We start from the raw sequence: 14,885 nt of genomic DNA on the forward strand, positions 1-14,885 counted from the left end.
TTAAGCTCACCTGAAAGTGAGCTTAAACCAAAGGATTGATCCAGCAGGCTCAAACAGACAGTTACTGCTATTTGTGATGCCTTAGGGCATTTCAGACATGTGCATGTGTCTGACAGATGTGACACAGGACAAACAGGATGTCTACACTGTTCTGGAGCATCTGGATACCACGCACTGGGCCCAAGAATATCTCAAACTAAATGCCTTTTATAGATAACGGAATTTGATGCTTATTGTCCCCCAAAAGCTTTGAAAATAATCACCCACAATAATATATTGTAATATAGCAAAAGAAGGCCACACTTAACCCAGGAATTTTCATGCGAATTGCTCTACAATAAAAACGGGATTTTGTTAACAGATGGGTCATTTTCCCATTGTTATTTTTACGTTGTTCCAAATCATGTTCCCTTCAATTGCAGGGTACTTTACAATCTTCATTGCCAATGAAAACTCACAAATATCAAGTAAGATAGTTTTGCACTGCCCAGTTCTGCACAGCAGGGTGCTTCACATAGCCAACAGATCAACACTTGCCCACATGCCACTGCTATTCCACCAGACAGGGACAGAAACAACTTTATGAGATTCCTTTGAGCTCACTAAACAGAATGTTTTAATCTACTGTCATTTGTACTTTCATTCTCAGCACTGACGATGTGGAAATTAATGACCCATATGCAGACAGAGCTTAAGCAAAGGCTGGCGGTTGCTGCAAGAGCCCCTGAACACTGGAGCACTTCTGTCACTTGCAGTCTGTGGGGGAAAAGGGGTAAACAGTTACATTCCAAAGGAGGCCAGGCAGAAAAGAATTTTAGCATAAAGTCTATGACTCCATGTCTTAACACGGACCTCACCTTAGCTAATTCAGTTTGTGTTTCCTTTGGGCTCCTGTTTACGTGATTGGTACTTATGGAGATTTTCAATGTAATTTTAGCCAGATTCTCCCATCAATTAGAATATTATAAATGGAGCATGACTTCCAACCTACTAACTTGGTGGTGTAAAATAAGCAAAAACAAGGAGAGAAATCAATTCTAGATTGCCTGCATGCCTTCTATCCATTTACTACTATGCCATTAAATCCCCTCTGATTTTGTTTTGTTTATTCTTCTAGTTAGTATCCTTTCAGTTAAAGAATTCATTTTGGCCTTGTTTGTTATTCTTAGGCTCTTGGAATAATCTAAAATAACTGACTTCAGTATTGTATAAATGAACTGGTTTATAAGCCGGTTCCACTGAGTAATTTTCATTAATGTAAATACTTGATACAAATTAAGTGTTCTTCCCTTATAAGGTTTGATTTACAGTTCTAAATTACTTCAGATTTACCCAGCAGGATATTTAATAATAATAATAATAATAATAATAATAAACAAGAAGAATGGAAATCAATGAGTTTTCAGTTAAAATAGGTAAACAAAGAACTTTGAAGGTTGAGAAAATAATGGGAAATATTAAATTGAAAAAAATCAATACTAATAGTGTGACACTTTTGAAGAGGTGCTAAGTGTATACAAACATTTATAGGGCAAAATATGTACTATGGAGAAAGCTTTATAACAGTGCCAATCTGGAAAGCACAGGACAAAGTTTGTGAGTGTATGGAGACAGAATTCCTCACTGAAGAAATCCAGTTATGGTGAAAGAAAAAAAAATTAGAAAGTGTTATAATCTCACTTGTTTTTAGGAAACACAGCAAAACCTTAAACAGAAAAGATTCCACGTTTCATCTAAGAATCACAGTGCTTTGTACTAACAAATATTAATCCATGCCACCCCCAACCTGTATTGCAGGAATCTGAAGAAAAACAGTAAACCAAATCAAAAGAATCTCAGAAGTTAAAAAGCACACAGACTCAAAAACAAAGATGCCAAAGAAAAGAAAATGCCAGGGACTCTGGATTCCTTCAGGAACTTCTTTGCTGTTTTTTTTTTTTTTTTTTTTGTTTGTTTGTGGTTTTTTTTTGTTTTTTTGTTTTTGGTTTTTTTTTTTTGTTTGTTTTGGTTTGGTTTTTTTTTTTTTTAATCTGAAAGATGACCAGATATTGTGGTAATGGAGTATAAAAATATATTAAGAGTTATTTTCAAAATAGTAGCAGTGACACTGGCTAAACAAAATGCAAATCTGATTATCGGAACTTTCACAAAGGTTGCTGTTTCTACCATCAAAAAGAAAACAAAACAAGGCAAGCATGCGCTAGAAAACTCTCCTGGAATATCTTGTAGGGGAAAATTCCTTGACAGACTTTAGGACAGAGGGTATGACCTTAAGAGTCAACTTTCAAAGGCTTTCAGCTTTGGCTGTAAATTGAGTATGTTGCCTGCAGGCACAAACAGAATCTATGCGTGCAGATAAGATTTTGCAATGTTCTCAGATCACTGCTGGGTCAGTCACTCACTCGCATGTAGTAGATCTGCAAAAGACCATTAAGGACTCTTGTAAAGTTGCTATGACAAGTCATTTCCTTCTCTAATTCAAGCATTTCTACAACAGACCATGCTAATCTATGAACAGCTTATAGCATTAACATGTTCAGGAATGTTCCACCCCCTAAATCCAGCAAGACACTGTTTTCTATCAGCAAGAGCAGATGGCATTAAGCACTGAGTTTATTCCACCAGCAGGCTCATAGCTTTGCAGTACTGGGAAAGTAATGTCATTATATATTTCTAATGCCAACTTTAATTTCATTGTGACTCTATCTTCAACTTACCTCTTTCATTATAATTTCCCCAACACTTTTTCTTTTTTTCTCCTGGTCTTTCATGCTGGTCCTTCTCTTTCTTTCTGCAAAAATCCTAGCTCCTACTCCAGCCAAAAGTATCTGCTCTGAGTCTGCAAAAGGCTGCAGTTTTTACTGCACTTTCTGGCATCCTTATACTGAGGGTTTATTTTCATAAGTAGTTGATCTGGAAGAATTCAAACTCTTTATTCAGCTTTCTTAAATAGAAACTTCAAATTTCAATTTCCTGCTGTTATGGAGAAGCACTACAAGATAAACTGGCACGCTTGCCATTAGCTGGAGAGGAAGGGTGCATGAACAGAAGTTGGAATGCTTTATTCACAGAGGATATTCTTTCTTGTGATGCTAAAGTGGCTCCTTTAATTAGTTTTGGGAGGCTTCTCCCATCACCTAGAACAGATGCAAGAAGGTAGCCTGAGATTTTCAGCAGTGGGTGGCAGCGATGTGTGCAAAGGAGACACAAAAGCTGTGCAGAGCATGAATACACAACACTTCCTAAAAAGCATGCCCCACCCAAGTTTCCTGAAATATACTTAAACACCCCAAAAATCAACTATCTTTTCTGAAAACTCTCATCACCACCTTTTAACATCCTCACAGTGTGTCACTCTGAATAAGCAATCAAAGGGAGCTCTGAATAAGCACTTGGAGGGAGCTCTGAATGGCCACCCCCTTTCTCCTCCTAGTGGAACCTTCTTCCATACCCACTGAAATTTGTCAAGTCACTTACGCAGTGATCAAAATTAACACAAGAACCCCAGTGTGTTTTGTTGCATTAAAGGAGCTGCCACTATAATTTTAAATAACCAAATTCAGGTGGTCTTTTGTTTCAAGCCTCCAGCAACCACTGCCAAATCCATGTTGCAGAAATAACCTCTTGATTCAAGCACACATCCTTGCCTTTCCTTTATCCTTGATGCCACCATTTCTTTCCTGCAACTCAACACATAGATTCTGTTTTCTTTGTATTCAGTCTTGTATTAAAATGCATTGAGAAATCACTGTGTAGCTATAATTATTTTTTTTTTCTCTTGCCCTCAAAAGACATGCTCAGGGTGCAGTGAGGGCTGAGTGCTCCTCAAGTGTTATAAATGCACTAAACAATGCCAAAACCATAGAATTAAGATGAAATCTTAGCTAGAAGCTTAATGCAAAAATGAGGGAAGTGTAGAAAAGATCATCAAGTATCTGTGTTGGAGCAGACCAAGTCATAACTACAGTATCTGTAGATTTTTTTTAATTAGCAAAGAAAAATAATTTTTTCACATCATTTTATTAAACATAACATATCCAAATATGCTAGTGGTTATTTTTTTAAGCAAACACACAGCCCCATCAATTTTTCATGTTTCTCTTTTTTTTTTTTTTTTTTGTATCATTACAGTGGAAGTTGTAATATGGGACAGAAATGTATCATCAGTAGACAGAGGAGAGGAGGAGGCTGCTATGACTTTTGCTAAATCGCACAGACACAGCACACATAGCAAAGTGTACAGCCAGTGTTTAACAAGTATGCAGCACTGGCCAAACACTGTCCTCCTTGGTGGAAAAAGTGGGAACTTTATGGCCAGCTCAGAAGTTCAGTCTCTCTGATCTGTCAGAGGTTCATATGGCTTAATGGACCCTGTGCAGCTGCCTGCTTGCTTTCTTCAGAGGGCTGTGGGTTTCTGTTCTTTGTACTTAACAGACACAGGCTGAATGGTCAATGGCAAGGAAGGTTTTATTGTTATACATTCGTGATGTAAGCATTATTTCTGACACATATAATGGAAAATTAAAATGTTTTCTGTACACTTATATGGTGTGTGACTAGGAATATGAGGCACTATTGTGCTGTGCTGAAGCAAAGGCCTAAAGCAATGGAAACACCTATTTCTTCTTAGTATTTCTGCCACCATCACATCATTATATTACTAGATAGACCTGCTGTTGCTCCTGCTGGTAGTGTCCTACTCAGTACATGCATAATCAGAGTGGGTCTAATGATTTGTAGCGAGATCAGAGGCCACAGGCACTGGCATACAGACTGATGATGTTTCCTGTACTGTGCACTTTGTTGGGCAGAGCTCATTACCAAAGGAGAAAACCTCCAGCCCTGCTGGGCGGACAGGGATCCTGTTCTGGTTTCCTGCAACCAGCTTCCTATTGCAGGCATCTAGAGAACACACAGGATTTAAATTGTGAATGGCCTCATTTATCCTTTGAGTAAATAATAAAGTTCCACAGTTTAAAACTCACATGGCTGACTCTTGGTTTTTCCCCACTGAAAAAAAATAGCAAGGAAAGGAATTCACTGTGCTCAGACCCGTTGATTGGACTGAAAAGCAACTCAGCTAACACTGCAGCACCATCTCCTCAGGTCCATCAGACTTGTTAAGTGCCATCTGAAGGTCTGCTCAGGAGCACTGAGAGCAAAAGCCTTTACAACTATCTGTTCCCACTGAAAATAACTGAAAAAATTTTGCAGCCTAGGTGGGAAAAATAGTAGGGATATGAATGAAATTAACTCTGACTTGTCTAGCAGTAATTTAGTAATTCTAAAGAATAAGAATTTCTCTCAAAATTATTTTCCACTGTCCCCCCCCCAGTCTGACTCAAACATTCATTAGCTAAATAACTGCTTTAGATTTAGTGTTTTGTCCTAAAGATCTAGGAAACTTCAGACTTTGTGGCTTTTTGGCCTCTCCAACTTTGTACAGACTAATTCAATCCAATAATCTTCAAAATACTTCAAGTAACTCTTATTGACCACACAGTAAGCTATATTTTCATGTAAAATTAGTTTCATTTTCCTGACTGTTAATAAAATCATTTAAAGCAACCTTCAGTAATGTAGTGAAAACAGGTCTATTGATTGACTTCCTGTAACACAAGTTATCAATTGTCACACATGTGGAGAGGGAAAAACAGTACAGTAAAGAAAAATGCCTGATCAGGAGGAATACATCTAAGATTCAACAAGCAGAGTATCACTTTTACAAAGCACATCCATCCACAATTCTTCAATTGACTGTAAAGAATTAATAAACTTTTTTAAAATACAGTTTCAGCCTTTTAAGAAGGATTTAGTCAGTGAGGCACCTTGCCACTGTACTGCAACCCTCTTGCTGCTTTGGTGTCTGCAGACACATTTTTCTGTCTGATTTTATGCTTGTCTCTTCTCCCTCACTTCAGCAGTCCACCAGACCACAACCACAGGCACAATGGGGAAATGTTCCTAAGATGTGGTTTCTGAAATTTGTCTCAGTTTTTTTTTTTTTTTTTTTTCCTTGGCTTATTCATTTCCATGCTCTGAGCCAATCCTGTTCCCAGTAAATGATAGTTGTGTGAATACATCTGAGTGCTGAATTTGGCTATTTCTGTTCAGCTGGTTTCATAATGACTTTTTCTGACTCAGCACTCATTCTGGCAAATAAATTCAAATTCTACTAAGTAGGGTTGCCACTTAGCAAATATTTTTTTATTAGTAAATGGATTTATTCCTACTACTTTGATTCTGTTTTCTTTTTCTCTGACATTTAAAATCAAATCCTCATTTTTAAGAACCCTCTAGAGTCTACACTAGATTAAATTTTCAGGTGTAAGTAACATATTGTTCAACCTCAACAGAGCTCAGTTGTGCCTGGTGCCTACTCTAAGCAATTTAAAGAGTTACTTACAAGATAAGAACAGCCTTTCAAAAGGAAAAAAAAATTCTAAACATATCCTTTACAGAATGCAGACACTGACAGTTGTGCAAAGGCTATATGATAAAAAATGCTTGGGAGATCCTTGCTGCAGCCCTGCTACAGAAGACTCAGTGCTGGGGTTGGACTGGGTGCTCCTGTGATGTCAAACAGAACAGGTCCCAGGGCAGATGCACTGGTGGCATTCCACTGCCACCAGCCTCCAGGTAAACACAATCTTCTAACTACTCTCTGTCCTTTGAGCCCAACCATCCAGCTGCTTTTTAACCAACTATCTGTCCATGCATTCGCAGTGTAATGATTCAACTTAGTTCCATGAAGTTTAAAGGAGACTCTGCTGGAAGCCTTGCTAAAGTCAAGGTAAATGGCACGCACTGCTGTCAGCTTGGTAAGGTATGATTGATCAAGCCCCAGAAAATCCATGCTATCTGTTGCCAATAATTTCCTTCTTCACCTACCTCAAAATGTTCTTCAAGAGGACTTGCTCCATGGTCTTCCCTGGGATCAGCATTCTGGAGACTACTCTAACTGGTAGAAATTGTTCCAACTTCCATGTAAAATGGATTGCATTTCATGCTCCTCTCTACTATTAGATAGATTTGAAATCTTCACAGTGGATACAACATTAATTAATCACTGAACTTCATTTTAAGTTGGTGTCTTCAAGAGCCCCATTCATTAAATTCTACTTCTTTCATAAGATTTTTGTCCATTGCTTGACAGCAGATTTTAAGGCTTAGTTTATAAAATCCCATCAAAGCTACTGAAATCTATAAACATAGGTGAAGGAAGCTTTTTTTTCCCCCCAGGAGATAAGTGATGACCATAATTAATTCATTTGAATTCAGTATAAAACAATGCCTTTATTTTCATTCATTATTAGAATGATACATTTATTTTTACACTCTTAACTGTCTGTTGTTAAAGAACCCTGAGTTATGGTTTGAAAAGTTAAATACAAAAAAAGGTTAGAAAATACATTGCTTTGTGTATTAAATCTGTGTTTGGGGTATATGCCCGATCCTAGCATATGAGTGCCCACTAAGATGTTCGAAAGTTGGTTTTGCAAGAAAAATTCACTTGACAATTCAAAATTCCAACTCAGAAAATACATATTTTTTAAGCATATTGGTTCTTGCTTTCTCCTATTATTTTTATTCTGTGATTGTAAACTGACAGGGACTGTTGTTTCTGTGTTTAGACAGCACCTGGGCACTGCAGCCCTGGTGAGTGACTGAGGCTCCTGGCAAGAGTGAAAGGCAAGGATCTGTAACATATATCTAGTTGCTAAGTTCTGAGACACTTCTAGCTTGTGTGTCACTGCCAAAAACTGCTTTTCCAAACCTTATTTCCTTCCTTCCCTTCTCCATACACATGTAGTTTAATATGATGAAATGGGGATTGCAATAATCTGGTTTGTCTGGGAGACAATTAACAAGAACTCAGCTTTTCTTTTCTCTCTTCCTGCTCTCTATATCACACTTCAGGGAAACACACAAAATTTGGGGGTCCTGCAGCAGCTTTGGAGATAGAGATAATTCCAGACTTGACTGTGTATTTTGGCATTGCATATTGATTCCATTAGAAAGAATAACTATTTTTTGCCTTGGCTTCTGAATCAGCCCAGCCACAAAGTTTCAAGGTCTGTGAATATTTCAGCTTGCTATCATAGTCTTTTCTTGTGGTCCATGTGCTAAAGAAGACCAGTGACAGTATGAGGCATTTTCATCTCAGCAGAAGCTTACCAGAATTTAACAGGACAAAGAAGAAATATTTCATCAAATATAAGTACTCCTCCTCTCAAAATCCTCCTGCAAATTTTTATATATATATATAAAGAGTCTTGTAGAAAAAAATGCAAGAATGCTATTAATGCAAAGTGTACAAAAGCCAAGATTTAGCTGAATTTCAAGATAGTAAAAGGGATGTAACCTCCTAATTACATCTCTGAAGACTATCTGCAGACTTATCAGCCAACAAAAAATGAGGATGTGCTTTAAGAACTGTGTCCAGTTTTCAACTCCATAACTCAAAAAAGACATGCACAGACTTGGGAGGATCCACATGAGTGCCACAAAGATGATTCAGTTCCTGGAGAACCTGACTTACAAGGAAAACTGAAGGAATTAGTTTCTCTCATGAGAAGACTCATGTGGCCTCGTCAAATTTTCTAGTACTTAAAGGGCAGTTAAAAAGCAGACAGAAGGTCACAAGGACACACATGGAGAGGACAAGGGACAATGAGCTCAAGCTTCATAAGGACAGGTTTCATCTTGATATAAGAAGTAATTTTTTCACAGTGAGAACAATCAGGAATTGGAACAATCTCCGAGTTATGTGATAGTCTCCATCATCGTAGGTTTTAAGATACCACTGGAAAGGGTACTAGATAATGTCATTAGGGCTCCATTTCACATGAAAGTTTGAACCAGATGAACTTTATACCTTTTCCAACTTAGGCTCTTTTATTATTCTATGACCCATCTACTACATTTTGTTAGCATTTGGATATGCATTATTAATCAGTTTACTTTTGATGGGTTCTTTTTTGTTTGGTTGCTTTTTGTTTTGTTGTGGGGAGGAGTGTTTTGTTGGGATTTTTTGTTGTGGCTTTCTTTTTTTTTTTTTTTTTTTTTTTAATTCAGGAATTCCATCCAAGCCTGAAATTTAGAAGCAGATGGGACAATTTACCATTCGCTTGCCTGAACAAGATAACATCAGAGATCTCTCCAAAATGTTTTATTATCTCCTTCGTCTCATCCTCCTTACAATTCTCCTGGATTCTGAATCAGATTTGATAAATTATTTGAGGATTTTGTTTTGACATGAACAATTGTCTTCTGCCATGGCTCCAATTCATAGTCAACACTGAACAAATGGCACATCTGCCTCACACTGTGATTTTTTGGCTGTCTAAAATAGCAAAATTATCATGGTGCAGTGACCTCTTTTTTTTTCTGTGATGAAGGATCATGCTGATGTTTTTTAATAAACTAAATTGTCAGGAATAAGAAATTGCAAAAAAAAATTCTACAGTTGAGAAATCACAGTAAAATGAGAGGAAAGGATTATAAATACCAACCAACAAAATGTAATTTGTGGATCAGCTTGCATAGATTTCATACTGTCTTCATTTGACGTAACTTTTTTAGATCCCCAAGGATCTAAAAACACTATAAATTCTAATTATCAAAAAAAAAAAAAAAAAAAGACTCCAGAGGATATTCTGATTTATTCCTAAAGGCTGGAAAAACTGCATCCTGAGGTCAGAAGTAACTGTCAAAAAAAAAAAAAAAGAATTACAGAGAAAAGATCTTGTGTAACATAAGCCAGGAACTCATGAATAATTGGGTATGCATAGTTAGGATATATGTACCAAGAAGAAAATTAGGAGTTCCAAGATATGTGAAATAATTTCTTCAATAGCTCATTAAAAATATTAATATATCACACCCACCTTGTTATACAAATTTACCAGTCAAATATTGAATTTTTAATAGGACAATTGGGTTAATAGGTTGAGAATTTTTAAACTACTTTCAAAAAGTAGAAAAACATTACTAAATTAAGAAGTTCAATGAAGAGTAACAGAAATGGTCAGAATGTTGGGACTAATTATAAGGTACAATTAAAAGTGTTGAATACCTCAAATTAGCAAGGGGCTGACTGAAGGACAATGTAACCAGTCATAGACATTTCTTTAAAATGTTAACCTCAATATGATATGGATAAAGTAAAACTGGAAAAAAATTGAGTAAATATCAGTAAAAATTAAGAATAAGCATTTCCTGGTTTTCTTTATGAAAAATTAAGGAAACTGCATTCCACAGGGCTATTTGGTACATGAAGCATTATTGTAAAAGTGCAGATGTATTGTATGAATCAGTTGGCCACTTTCTTATTTAAAAAAAGTTTTTTTTTAGCAGAAAGCGATCAAAAATTCATAATATTGTGATCACTGAAAAAGTAATATTTCCAGTAGCTCAAGAAACAAGTCAAGAAAGAGTTTCTCAATGCTGCTGTAGTTACCATTTACTACAACAGTGAACAAGTGTTTTGGCGAATGAGGGTGAGCCATGGCATTCTCCTGGATTCCTGGATAAGGTTGCTACAGAAAGAAATTCTGACCAACACAGCCACGGTCTCACGGCCAGTACCAAAACCTCCATGAAATTATTGAAGTCTTTCCATGGACTTATATAGACTCTGACATCTGCCAGAGTGAAGTGAACTTAGGGAGATAGCACCCAAAGTTCAAGAAAGCCCAGAGGACAAGGTCCTGACCTTTCTATGTCTAACCAAGGGAAAGGAGAAAAAAAAAAGAAAAAAAAAAAAGAGAAGAACAGTAAGGGAAGAGGGCAGGCAGAGGCACAAAGGAGAATAGGAACTCTGGGCTATATACCTCTTGGAGAAACTGATAGGGAAGGGAAGAGACATGATCAAAGGAAGCTGGGTCAAGGAAGAAGGAGGAAGATGAACCTGGCACAGGAGAGGGAAATGAATAACACAGTTGGAAGCCCCTTCATGGCGCTCTGATTAAAGCTGCAAGGGTTCAACATCCTCCAAGTACCTCTCCCACTTTGTTATTCTTATTGCAATTTCCAAGAAAACTGAAAGCAAAGAAGACAAAGAGAAAAGCTTTTCCACTGGTGGCAAGAAGCAAGTATGCTAGTCATGAGAAAAAGAGAGAATGCAAATCACAGAACAATAAATTACAGTTTCTTGCATTCATAAGTTAACACTGAAGATAAAGTTTTAGCTCAGAAATACACTTTGTGGTCAAAGTGAAAGACACCTAATCCAAAAAGATCATTATCTACAGGTGTGGTAAAAATGGTCCTCTGTTTTTGAGCATGAAGCAGAATGGGTGGCCTTAGAAAGGGATTATGAGATGGGGAATAAAAGAACATCCACATCAGAAAACAGATGAAATCCGTAATAAGAATAAGCCTACATTATAAATATTTTAACCTAAGACTGCACTAAGCCTTAAAATTTTTCATCCTGGGAGATGGTGAGCAGACCAGCTTTGACTATTTATGAAGACACAGTTTCTCACCCAGGCACGGGTCATGGTCCAGATGGCAGGTGCTTCTCAGAGCTTTCACCAGCAGTGACTTGAGTGCAAGGGTTTTGCCTCTATTCCCCTGCCAGCCAGTCCAATCACAAATATTTATTCAAATGGGATAAACAGTAGAAACAATTTTTGGAAGAAAAAGAAATTCAGTTTATTAGGACTATGGAAACTCAATGCTAGATATTTAAAAGAATAATCAAGTCACTTAAGTCCAGCCATAACATTTAGATTCTATTTAATCCTAATGTATTTTTGTAACTGATTTTTGATGAATCAGACTTCTAAAATTTTTTACATAAACTGTTCTTTAGACTTATATGCAAATACTATCCTTTGTAAACTGAAATGTTGGCATATATTGCTGCCACAGTTTACAAGTAGCCTAACTATTTACCCTTCAGATTACTCCTAGATTTTTTGATTGTAAATAGCATTCAAAGAAAAGAAAGTGCTACCTTTTGGTATACTACTACAATAAACCCTTAGAGATCACAAAAATTCCCTCTGTTAACATTCTTGCAAGAAGGCTAATCTGAACCTGATGGGTTAGCTCAATTTTGTTCTGACTGTTTGCTTAACATATGCATTAAGAACAGTTTGGGAAATTACCTACATTATATATGAGCTACTTCAAAGACTCCTAGAGTTTGTCAAAAGTCATGTCATCTTGCAATGTTCCTAGTTGATGAAAATGGTATTCTTACCTCCAGCTGAAGTGAGACACCTGAATAGCACAAAATTCAAAACAGGCAACAAAGCAATCTCTTAAAGGCTTGCTGATCTCCCATACCAGGTCTGTTCTAGAAAAAGGGAAAGAACTTTTCATTTTCTCATGTGCCCTGCCTGCTACAGCAATGTGTACTTCCTAAACTTCAAGACACTTGCTTCTATCTACTCCCATAAAAGCTTCCACACTTACATGCTTGCCCTTGTGCTACAGATATTTTCATCCCTGTCCAGTAAACTGGAGTGGTAAAAAAAGTCAGAGAGGCTACAGAAAACAAAAGTCACAGGATAACAGGATAACCTGTGAGACAACAATTTAAATATAGTGAAGGGCCCAAAAATGGTCTGTTAGAGCAAAAAGTCTCTAACCTCACCTTTTAAGAGGAGCAGAGATTGAAACTTTATCTTGCATCACCTCAGATTTCCAAGAGATCTTCCCACACTCTACATTGCGGGTGACAGTGAGAGCGGTACTTTCAGTGAAACATTGATAATGTTCATTCTGAATTTTGGTGCAGTCTATAATTACAATCTCCTTCAGAGGCTTTCAGGTCTACTTAACTTAATTTATGTATTTTTCAAAGTAAAGAATCACAAAACACTTCTTCTGAGTACAACATCCTGCTTAACATACAGAAATACATAAACCCCTCCAATAACACATTGCTACATTAGGCACCACACTGCAGGTCCAACATCATGAAACACAATTTTTAGCTAGTACATATAAACACCCTCAAATATCACATTTGAAATGCAAACATACAGGATAAGGCATCATGAAATAATATACTATGTCTCTATCTAACATAATGTAACACAAAGACAAAGCAATACTTTATTTTTCTCATCAGCCAATTAAATCTTGTTCAAACAGGCACTATACATAGGATTTAAGGAGTGAAACATTTTCAAGAGTTCAGACAAAGCTCTATACAATACTAAAATTTAGATAACAAATGTAACAAGGTTTACCTGGGGACACTTTTAGTTCATTCCCACATATGTTCCTTAAATGTACTTTGTCCCTTGGTGGTGCAGAAGCAAATTAACAACATGGGAAATCTACTAAGGAAAACAGAAGGTGTACATTAATTTCACACCTAATTATTAACTAATTTTCTCAGCCTCTGCCAGAGTAATCAGCACTTGAACAGCTTCACTTGTTCCCAATGAGCCTCTGCAGTGCCTGTGTTTAAAATTCCATGGGGGCACAGTTGCAGCAGGATGAATAGTAATGATTGCAGGGAGCTTGAGCCTGGTTTGGGTACTCTTTCCATGGGGCCAGCACTACATTCCTTTATAGTACCAAGAATGACTAGGACACTAATGGTAGAGCAGATAGATGTAATTTCTTTCTGGTAGATGTGCTACATTAGCATAAGACTGAAGGGGAGGATGATGCAGGTGAAGTAGCGCCATTGGTTTTGTGCTGCTGTAAAATTTTAACAGTATTAAGACAAAGTCTGTGTTATTCACCCTGGAAAAATTATTTAAGATAAATGAATCTGCATGATGTACTATGAACTAAGGCTTTGGTGCTCTGATACAAACAATATGTAGTGTTGGGATATGACAGGTTCAATTAACATTAAATAAAACACAAATCACCTTTGACAGACAGATAATGTGAAAGGCTGACAGGAATTTTTCTACATGCTGCCTCCTTTGCCGATAAAACTTCTAAACATACAGCACAGTTCCTTATATGTTTGATCCAGATTGTCTTTCACTTCCTTCTGTACCCCATGCAGGTTTTAATTTGCTGTAACATCTGTCTGATAAAAAGTCTTACATTTATACAAAATAAGTGAAAATTTGAAAAAAAAAAGTGCTTATATAAAGATACAATCATCTTCTACATCCTATCATTATGTTATCCTAGGTAACAGAAATTGATATATAACCTAGAAAACATAACCTAGAAAATTGATATATAACCTATTGACCTAGATAAAGAGGCACGTGTGAAAAATGGAAGGCATTTAGGACCAGATTCCTAAGGTCTGAGAGTAAAATTAGGATGCAGCCTCCTGTTTGGCTCTTTACACTTGTCTCACAGTGCCCACTGCCAGTATCTAACTCAGCTCTAGAAACAGGGAACTCAAAACAAACCTGCTTCTAGGAGAATTTTTTAGTGGCTGAGAAGCAGTCTAGGCTGAGCAGGGCTTTCCTCTTCTGCTGAAGATTTGTGAAGGAGGTAGCGATTTGCCAAAGAGGGAGGGAAATCCAACAAGTGGAAAATTGACTCTGGAGAGACACTTGGGTAGGAGTGAGTTGTGGGACTGTCTCTATTGTCAGGACTGATCATCCATTTTATATTAAACAGTGTCTGGAGAAAAGTACAAACACTCCCACATCAGTACTTGCTACAGTCAAGCTTCATTGCTGTGTCAGTTTTCAAGGAATTTGTAATTCCTTTGGGAAAGGAATGCTTTCCTTTCCTTCCCTTCCTTTCCCTCCTCTGTGGAGCTCACAAAATAGAAAGCTGAGAGAGGAAGGTTTGCCTAAAAAATGCAATTTCAATGGTTCCTTTTGGCTCTTAGGTCTATTCTGGAATTAAATCAACAAAATGAGAGCCATGCAGTCTATTTCTGCAGAGGTCAGCTCATCTCACTAAGCTTAGGATCATATCATAGAACAACAGAA

The sequence above is a fragment of the Vidua macroura genome, chromosome 3 (assembly GCF_024509145.1).
Source record: "Vidua macroura isolate BioBank_ID:100142 chromosome 3, ASM2450914v1, whole genome shotgun sequence".
Lineage (NCBI taxonomy): Eukaryota > Metazoa > Chordata > Aves > Passeriformes > Viduidae > Vidua > Vidua macroura.